Consider the following 10454-nt stretch of genomic DNA (forward strand, 5'->3'; position numbering starts at 1 on the left):
ACTTGTATGAGGACATTCTGGAAAGCTTATGAAATGTTTTACAAATCAATGGTAAACAGCAAAGCCTGATTCTGATGTTAACCAAATCAATTTCCAGCAAACCTAGAATCTGTCCAGAATGACAGGGTTACTAACTTAATTATTTAATGATTATGCAAAAGCATAACTTGATCAAACCAAGTTTACCAACTTGTTTTTCATACCTAAGAAACATCAAAAAGTATAGTGCCAACTTCTAAATAAATTATTTAATATCCTTTTCCAATTTATTTAGTTAATTAGGTGATTTAAGCAATATATCTTAAAACTATTCATAAAAATCTACAAAAATTACAGTAGCTATCTCATGCTGCACATAGACTACCATAAAAATTTCAAAGCCATTGGGCAAACATAACTTGCTGTATCCAAAATAACAGATGACATGTCTAATTTGAGCATAATTAGGAAACCCTAATAAAAAGTGTCAAGCAACAGATTTCACATTTTTCCTAGCATCATTCTAGCATAAGAACCTTACTCACCAAATTTCACCTATACTAGATCTATAGAAAAATTATGAAAATTCACACAAGATCCATCCATTAATAAAAGGAATTTCTATAACTTAAAAACTACACATGCACTAGCTCTGAAATTTTAACCAGAGCTTCTGCTAAGCAATAACAGATTACCCACAAAATTTCATAATTTTTGGACCACAGAAACTCAAGATAAAATTCAAACAAGTTTGCATGTATCCAAAAACACATTTCAAAGTCCTATTTAATTCATCCAGAATTTCTAAAACGTGTGCTCATATAATATTTTTATTAAATACTAGACAATACTAGGAGCTCAACAAAATTAGAACCATAGCATTTAGATCTATATACTAAGAAATACAGATTTTTGCATATCAATACAAATCTGTGAAATAATAAAACAAAACAAATAAGGAAACAAAACTCAGCCACAGTTGGGCCGGCCCGAAGGAACAGCGGCCTGCGAAGCATACAGGCGCAGCCCAAGACGTGGCACGGCCCACGCTGGGCTCCCGCCTCAGCCTCGGTGGCTGACAGCCGGGTCCCGCGTGACAGCGAGACAGGCAGGGGAGGAGGAGGAGATGGCGGCGAAGCTCATCGCCGGTAGCTTCTCCGGCGAAGGCAAGGGTGTCTACATGCTCGCCTCATCCTAGCAGACCTAGGGGAACCCTTATTCGTAGCTATTGACGCAACTAGGAGGGGTGGCGATGGCCACGGCGGCGCTCGGTCGCTGCACGGCCGGCTCCGATGATGCTACGGTGTCACAGCCCTAACGGGTGGCTCTACGGGCTTCCGTAGGGTTCACCGGACCTAGCTCAAGTTAGAGGAGGGATGGCAATGGCGCGAGGAGAGCTAGCCACGCGGAGCGTCATCTCTGGCGAGAACAGCCACGGCGGCGGTGGAAAGGAATGACGAATTCGTCCTTACCACGGCACAATCGACCTAGCTAAGGGGTGAGGGTGGCAGAGGGGATCACAGCGAGGCTATAGGCGGATGGGGCAACGTGTTTTTGCGGTGGCGTGCGTGCACGGCGGCGGCAATGCTCGGTCGGCAATGGCGGGCGGCTGCTGTGAACACGGCGCTGTGCGTAGGGAAGGCGAGAGGGAGAAATGGAGCGGCGAGCGCGTTCAGCAGGCGCTGGCCCTCTTCAGGAGCGTGGACACGCGACGTGGTGACCTTGGCAGCGCATGAATGCCACGTGGCGAACGTCGCCTGAGCCGGTCGGCCATGACGGTCACTGACCGATTTCTAAAAACAGCGATTCAGTGATCATCGAAGGTGACTGACAGAGCGAGTTGGACGGCTAATTGCTCCTAAACCGTGACGTTCTAGACTATGCCATAGTTAACAAAGTTGATCATCTATATGTGAACTACAACTCTTGTTATTGGAGCTCGAGCTGGTTTGGCTCTATTAGGGAGATACAAGGTGAAACAGTTGGGTACACGAAACTGCAAAACACATAAAGACTTAGGAAAATTTCTAAGTATGAAATCAGTCTAAAATTCTGACTTGTGGGCCATGTTTGACCATGTTCCACACATTTTCATGAGTTGGCCATAAAACAACTTTTGTTCCTTGATAAATTAGCTACAACTTTGGTAAAGAGTGCACAGCCATGCAAAGTCTCTAAGTTGGTCTTTTGAATCAGTCAAATAGTGGCACTCTAGGGTTCATTTCAAGTCAAACCTCCATTCAAAGGCAATTTTGTCATTTTGACCTACATGAACAATGTCCAAACAATTACTCTAAGTGTAGTTAAGGTGTATTAGACCATGATCAACCACTTTACACAATTGTTATACCATTTCAATTGATCACATGTGATGAAACAATCAGAACAAGCAATTTACCTAATGTTGCAATGAAATGTTTCGCATGTTTCATGACTTTTGTGATTATTTTATACTTGGCACATTACTACCATATTGCCATGTTTCAAGGTATGAGAGTTTCATGTTGCATTCACATGTTGCACTACTACCACTCTAAGCAATCAAGCATGAAACACATACAATTTAAAATATTGCATATGTATGTTTCAATGATAATGGCATGATGACATGGATAATGCACATGTTTATGAAATGACATGCAATTTAGTGGAAGCCTAAACACCTAGGGTGTTACACTAGCCTTCCGTCATCTCCCACCTCTAACACCGTTAAGTGGTACATGAAATGACCAAACTGCCCCTGAGACATTATGAGAAACCAAAGATCACCCAGACAACATAACAACATAATTTTGAGCACTTTGAATCTAATTTTCATAACATAAAAATTTGTGTCATGAAAATTGAATTCAAAGTGCTCAAAATTATGTTGTTATGGTGCCTGGGTGACATTTGGTTTCTCATAATGTCTCAGGGGCAGTTTGGTCATTTCATGTGCCACTTAACGGTGTTAGAGGCAGGATATGACGGTAAGGCCAGATTGAAAAACGAAACTTCGAGTGAGGCCAAATAGGTAAGAAATTTTGTTTCAAGGCAAGGAAGAAAGACAACTTTAAAGCAGGGCCAAATAAGAAATTTTCTCAATATTAAAAGCAGCCATTCTTCAATCCGGTTCCAAAGCTGCTAGCCATGCTATGACATATAGGCCATGTTTGGAACTACTCCGCTCCATATTTTTTAGTTAAATATGTGCTCGATAAACTCTACTTCAGAAAAAGGTAAAGTTGAAAGATGCTTCAAATACTTTAGTTTTTTTTAAGCTGCTCCACGGTAGAATTTGTGGAACTATCCCATAATTTGAAAAATATTTTGCCCCAGGTGTAGCAATACCCGTATTAAAAACATCGTAGCTTGAAGTAGTAGAACAGCTCGGCCCCATTGTCGTCGTCCACGCTCCCGTCTATGACACAAGCACACATCAAATCTGCTATAAATCAATGCAAATTGGAGCAAAATGGAGGATGCATGCTCTGGGTAATGACAAGGATTACCCTGTTTCTAGGCGGAATGGAAGAGCGCCCTCGTAACCCGGGAGGCTGGTTACGAGATTCCGCGCTGCGGAGGACACGAACACGATGTTGAAGAGGCAGAGGAGGAAGACGAGCCGAAGAAGGGCCATGACCAAGAGAGGCCGCCGCAGTTAGCAGCACTGCAGCAGTGGGAGGGGAAAGGTGAGGAACAGCAATGTAGTGGCCTAGTGGTTGGGTCTGCCAGGAACGCCTGCTACAACTAAAAAGAGCCGGATGTTATCGTCTCCGCTAAACTAATCGCCCCGCACGCCTTTCTATCGCGCGCTGCCTTCGCACCCCCGACGGTTTTCTGCCCTCGCCTCAGAGCTCCGCTCCCATCTGCACGCCGCTTCTTCCCACGCCGTCGCTCGCAAACCACCACCATCCCACATCTTCGCCACGCTCCGGCCCCATCCGCCGCCTTGCCGCCAGCCACCGCCCCGTCCTGCCCCTGTCCGGCTCTGTCCCGTCCTGCCCCTGTCCGGCCCTGTCCCGTCGCCGGAAACCGCCTCTGCCATCGCTCCTTCAACCTTCGAACGTCGCCGTGCCTCGTCTCCATCGGACGCCGCCACGCCGAGGTCGCGACCAGGAGACCAGGAGCTGCTCGCGACGTCGTACCACGGCGAAGGACGCCGCGTACCTCAGCGACGACTGCTGCCTTGCTGACTGGTCGCCGATGCCTCAGTGGGCAGTGGGCTGCAGCAACCGACGTATCGACTAGCAGCACCCACACCCACACATCTGATCGTCTCCAGTCTCCATCACGTTAATCAGAAAGGAAAAGCAAGGTAAGGAGAAAAAAGATTAGCTCTTCTATTTTAATTCCCATCAAGTTAATTAAGTGGCTAAATAGGATTTGATTTCAGGAGTTCTGGTTATTTGTCCATATTTATATTTTTGACAGCAAGCAACTAAATTTTACTATTTTTGCAAATCATATATACGTCATGGAAAGGTATTTTAAGAGAAGCACATCAGCTAGATGGTATTGTAAATGCCATTAAATGTGTGAAATCAAATAGATTGCATTTGGGTAATCTTAGAAGAGATGGATGGGCCAAATTATTAGATGATGAGGTGAATGAGTTTTGTGACATGCATGATATTGCTAGATTGGAAATGGAAGATGCATATGTTGATCCCAAAAAATCTAGGAAAAAAATCTGGAATTGCTTAAAAGCATCACTATGGAGTGGACTGTTTCAGTGAAGTTATAGATTGGCTACTCCAAGAGCTTGATAGCCGCTTTAATGAGACAATCTCTGAATTGCATTAAGGGAAATTATGTAACAGTGATCCTTACATGAGAGGAGATTGATGCAAACTGTATAATGCATGCCATTTACCAAAGTAGATTGTGTTCAGCTCACCATATTCATCAATGCCGAGCGTTGCTATATTTGTGGATGCTCTTATAGCTCAATATTATTATTTTCATAATTACCTGCAGTCACATTGTATGCCTTACTGATCATACACAGAGTGAAGTTCAGTAACTTGACATGGCATGATAATCCAATGTTCTATGACATTCTCGAAAAAGAAAAGAAATGAAGAAGAATAACAAAGGAGAGGGGAAGGATTGTCAGAAATCAAAACTCTAAATGTATTAGAATGAGCTACAGTGTAGCTTCTTATTTTTCTAAATTTCAATTTCTCTTGTGACATAATATAGATTTGAGAAAGTCCTTGTAACACAAAATATAGATTTGAGAAAGTTGTCCTTTCGAATGCGTGCAGCTTCTGCTCTGGATTTGTTGAAATTTCTTTTTTTTTGAACGCGAAATTTCTTTTTTCTGTTGCCTGATAGATCTGTAAGATAGAAGGAAGTTTGGTAAGGAGAAGAAGAAAGAACTAGCCACATCAGATAGCTTCGCCTGTGAGAATTGAACCTTAACTCTTGACACAGTTGGTCGATTAAGCACAAATCATTATTCTCCGTCTCCACGGATAACTCAGGGATGTATATGCAGTCGGGTTTTCAAATTGTTCTGATTGAATATGAACTATCAATTTGGGATGAAAAGCTGAAGCCACTTATCTTGCCTATCTGCATGAAAGGAGGTTGAGCATTTTGATTTGAGCTGATTTCAGAGGAAACACGCTTCCAAATTTTTAATGATGAGATCAGAACAAAAGAGAAAGAGTTGATCCTAAAGCTGGATTATGATAGTGTTAACTGGTGTTCACTGTATGCAGGTTAGAAAAGAAATATGAAAGGACCCTTGGCATGTTCCAGACGATCAGCATGTATCAAGGTAGAAATATGAAAGAATATCTTGTCTTGCAAAAAAATGTAAGTATTATTATATGTTGATCAGACATTTACAGTTACAGTATATTTTAAGGAAAGAGGAGGAAGGAAGAACTTAGCCAGCAGAGTGGAAGGTCGTAGTAACCATGTAAGTTCAAGAGGTGAGCCAAAATCATTTGCCGTATTAACATGTATATGCCGTAGATTATTAATTTCATAGACTTGGGGATCCAATACAAAGGATCAATGTTTTTAATGGTTGAACAATTATGTTGTACTTTTCGACATTTCTATTCATAAATCTAGGATTTGGTGTTCAGTTCAAGACACCGGGATATGCACTACATGTTGAATTTAATCTTTTTTTTGACACTTGTGTGGCTCCAGGTGATAGCTGAATAGCTTTCCGAGGATGAGATTGCTAGGTTAAGACAGCTATTCAAGGTGCTGAATGTTAAAAGCTGCAGTTACTTTTGCTGATCTTATAGCAGGTTTAAGGAGATGTGGTACTGAATTTGGAGGATAGAAAAATAATTATATAATGGAAGTGTTAACATGAGATATTGTCTTGTTTGACACATGGCCTGTTGTTAGTATGTCACTCAGCATTTTTCAATCAGTGGTTTATAAGTTTCTAAATCTTTCGCAGGCTGATAAAGACAATATCACTGCAGCTCTGCCTCTTAATGAAATAGAATGGGAAGTGCACTCGATGACAGCTTTTACTTGCTTCGACAAAGACAGAAGTGGTAATATCATAATCCCAATCATCTCGAGGACAAGTTGGGCTGGCCACTACATCTCTTGTACTGCAGCTGAAGTAAAAAATCCAGTGGTATGTAGTCAATCACGTTGTTGATCATCTGCAATGTTAATAATTAGCCATTTACAATTTGGTCTTGGATTACAATAAAGTTCAGTTCCATATAAAATTCTACTTGCATAGTGTAGCAATTTTTTTGCCTGTACTCTGAGCCATGTCTGCTGCCGAGTGGTCACCGTCAGGGAACTAGTGGCTACACTTGCAATATTTGTACATAAGGGATGTATAGATGGTGAAAATTTTAGCTATGATTGAGTTGAATTCTTGTGTTGTGTGTCCTACTTTCCATACCATTGCACATGTTGTGAAAAAAATGATTTTTCCTTTTCCATTTAAATTGATCGTGGCTAATTGATGCTGATTGTGTTTCTGAATTTCTACTTCCTAACTGGTATTCAGGTGCCAGGTACAAGTGCATGCTCAGTGCCTCAAGGGATGATGAGGGTCAGTCTCACAGACTAGGTACAAGTGCATGCCTGGCGAATTGTTTCAACATCCATAAAAATATTTAAAAAATAGCGTTTCAGTATACAATATTTGCGGTAACCTTTGGGTCCTTCTTTAATTAATTAATAATGCCACCGCGGGGTGTGTTTTCCCCATGGTTTTCGTTCAAAAAAAAAAAAACTATTAACCTAGCTAGCTATGTACTGCCACAAGCCCATAACAATTCAAGTTATCTTGTTTAGGTGAGTTTTCTCAATGTTCCAAGAACTGTACTGTTCTAAGATTACCATGAGTTCACCATCAGATGTGCATAAAGAATAAAGGAACAAACAGAACAAATATCATTTATTAACGATGGATTCCTATATGATTTGTTATAGTTTGAAGGGAATGCATATATAAGAATAATATCTTCTGAGTGGAACTTAGCTTACTGATTTTATTATGAGTAAGATAGTTGTTAATGATTATCTTTTACCTGAATTTTTTTTATATATCTCTTTATTGTGAGCATATGCATCAGGGCAGAGGAGCACAAGATGCTAACAGCAGCAGGTTCCGGCCCATCATTGACTCACAGCTGGTTGGGTGGTGCCCACTGGCTGCCATGAGCGAGCTGCCTAGCATCGCCGAGCAGTGCCTCGGCAAGTCGGGCAAGTCGGCATGAACCCAAGGAGTGTCTCGTGCTTCAAGCACTCCATGGAAATACTGTATGGGAAAGTTTACCCATATCTTCTACACTTATGACTAAATTAACGAATGCAAGAATGATTATAATTCTTTTTGGCACGGATTAGATTGCACGTGCTTCATCAACTACACTATACGGCAATTGGGAACCATGATGAACTGTCCCCCCCCCCCACCCCCACCCCCCCCCCCCCCCCCCCCCCCCCCCCCCCCCCCCCCCCATTTTCCCCATATGCGTTAACCAGCAAATACACATAGGCTGTTATGGATTTTTAAACCGGTAGCAACGCACGGGCATTGACCTGTTCTATTAAATACAACTAGGCTACTCAACTAGCAAGATAAGCAAGCACTACCACTACATAAGTATATCAAAGAATGTAATGCAAGTGAGAGGATGATATACCGAGTCGGGCAAGTGTACAATAAGAATACCAAGAGATAATTGATATAAGATTTATCTCCGAGGTTCAATTGCTTGCCAACAATCTACTTTCTTGTTGTGACGACATACTCACCTGGTGGCTCACGCGCTAATAAGCATCACACGCCTAGCCCTACACAAGGGCGCCGTAAGAACCAACACAAAATGAGGGTACACAAGTCACGAGCAGTTTACTAGAGTTGTCTTATGCGGCTCCCGCGGAGAATAGGCACAAGAACCCCTCACAAATCACGTATCTGAGCCGGAGACAATCATCACCCTCTGCTCAACGATCACTGCTGCTCTAAGCCGTCTAGGTGGCAGCAACCACCAAGAGTAACAAGAATATCCGCAGCTCACATGATCACTAGTGCTACTAGATGCTCAAACTCTAAGCAAATGCAATTAGGATCACTCCCAATCTCACAAGAGATGATCAACACATGAACTAGATGAGTGGGAGAGTGTGGAGTATGCTTACAAGGTGTATCAATAAGTTAGAGAGCGAAGAGATAGAGAGAGAGCTAACCCTAGCCAAGCTCTATTTATAGAGCCCCCATGGCTCACGTAGCTGTGGCCTCTTCATTAGGCTGTCAGCGCCCACATCAGACGCAAACATGGGGACATCAGATGATGTTTCCCAGCGTTCGATGCACCATGCGCTGCCATGTGTACTAGCTGTTTGAAGAGAGCCGTTGACGTCCAACGGTCACCTCCGCTCCTCACCGTCCGATGCCACATCAGACACGACGCTTCCCAACGTCCAATGCGGTCCAGAGAACACTACGGGAAATAGGGCCTTTGCCGAGTGCAATTTTCTTTGCCGAGGGCTAAAAATCGGGCACTCGGTAAAGATATACACTCGGCAAAGAAGGTTTTGCTGAGTGCCTGACACTCGGCAAAGCCAGACACTCGGCAAATGCCCTTTTTGCCGAGTGTCAGGCACTCGGCAAACTTTGGCGCTCGGCAAAAACGGCGTCAGGTAACGGCCGCCGCCTGCCGTCCAAGTTTGCCGAGTGCCAGCGGGTAGGCACTCGGCAAACCACTTCTTTGTCGAGTGCCAGACCCTGACGCTCAGCAAAGATTTTTTTCTTTTTTTTAAAAAAAAATCTAAACCCTAAAGCCTAAACCGCACATTTAAAAAAAATTACCCCTTTGCCGAGTGCCGGGAGGAGAGGCACTCGGCAAACATTTAAAAAAAACTGGCACACTCTTTGCCGAGTGTCATCTGTTGACACTCGGCAAAGGGAACACTTTGCCGTGTGCCTACCATCTGACACTCGGCAAAGAGCATGTTTGCCGAGTGTCAAAAGATGACACTCGGCAAACCAATTTTTTTTGTATTTTGACCTTCAAACTTTTTCTGTAGTCCTCTTACAGTACTTAGTACTCCATGTCGAAATTTGGTACATTTCCCGAACTGTTTACTATATTTATTTAATTTATTTCATTTAATTGAATTTCTTCGGAAAATGTAAATTTGAACTGCACGTGCATCGAATAATGGAATTTAATGATTCAAAAAATGATATTCATGGTATTGAGTGTAGTGTGAGGCCGTATCCAGGAACGGACCCGAAATTTCGAACATCTTGTTCACGAAACATGCCCACGAACTTGCGGACAAATTGTTTTTAAATTCTATAAAATGCAAATGAAGTCCAGAAATCATGAAACTTGTCGGGATGTCATGATATAATATGTGGAGGATGTGATAAAAATTTGAGAAGGTTTGGTGCAAGTTATCATGTAAGGTGCAAGTTATCCCCCTTAATCTCCCCCCCGGTGTCTCCTTTCAACGACATAACGTATTCTTGTCATTGATAATTCCTGGACACCCAGGGAGTAATATGGGTGTGCTCATGGAGCCCGTGTTTGATGAATTGGTCCGTGCTTGGGACGAAGGGGTATGGACATACGACCGAGCTACAAAGACAACCTTCAAAATACACGTTTGGTACCACTACTCCCTGCATGACTTCCTAGCGTATGGGATATTCTGTGCCTGGTGTGTTCACGGGAAGTTCCCATGCCCAATATGCAAGGAAGGTGTGAGGTTCATTTGGTTGCAGAAGAGTGGTATGTATTTGTCGTTCGACAGACATCGTCAATTCCTACCTCTTGACCATCCATTCAGACAAGACATCAAGAACTTTATGAAAGGTGTCGTAGTGTCAGACCCTGCACCGTGGATGATGACTGGTGTCGAGGTTCACGCTCAGATAGATGCTCTCGTGGCCAATCAAGAAGGTGGTTTTGTGGGATATGGTGAGCAACATATGTGGACTCATAAGTCGGGCTTGATGAGGCTCCCATATTTTGATGACC

General features: G+C 42.9%; 1 pseudogene; it reads left to right on the top strand.

Moving 5' to 3' along the window:
* Window positions 1-3556: 3556 nt before the first annotated feature.
* On the top strand, window positions 3557-7821 carry LOC136451926 (uncharacterized; annotated as a pseudogene).
* The last annotated feature ends 2633 nt before the right edge of the window (window positions 7822-10454 follow it).

The sequence above is a fragment of the Miscanthus floridulus genome, chromosome 5, assembly GCF_019320115.1.
Source record: "Miscanthus floridulus cultivar M001 chromosome 5, ASM1932011v1, whole genome shotgun sequence".
Taxonomy (NCBI): Eukaryota; Viridiplantae; Streptophyta; class Magnoliopsida; order Poales; family Poaceae; genus Miscanthus; species Miscanthus floridulus.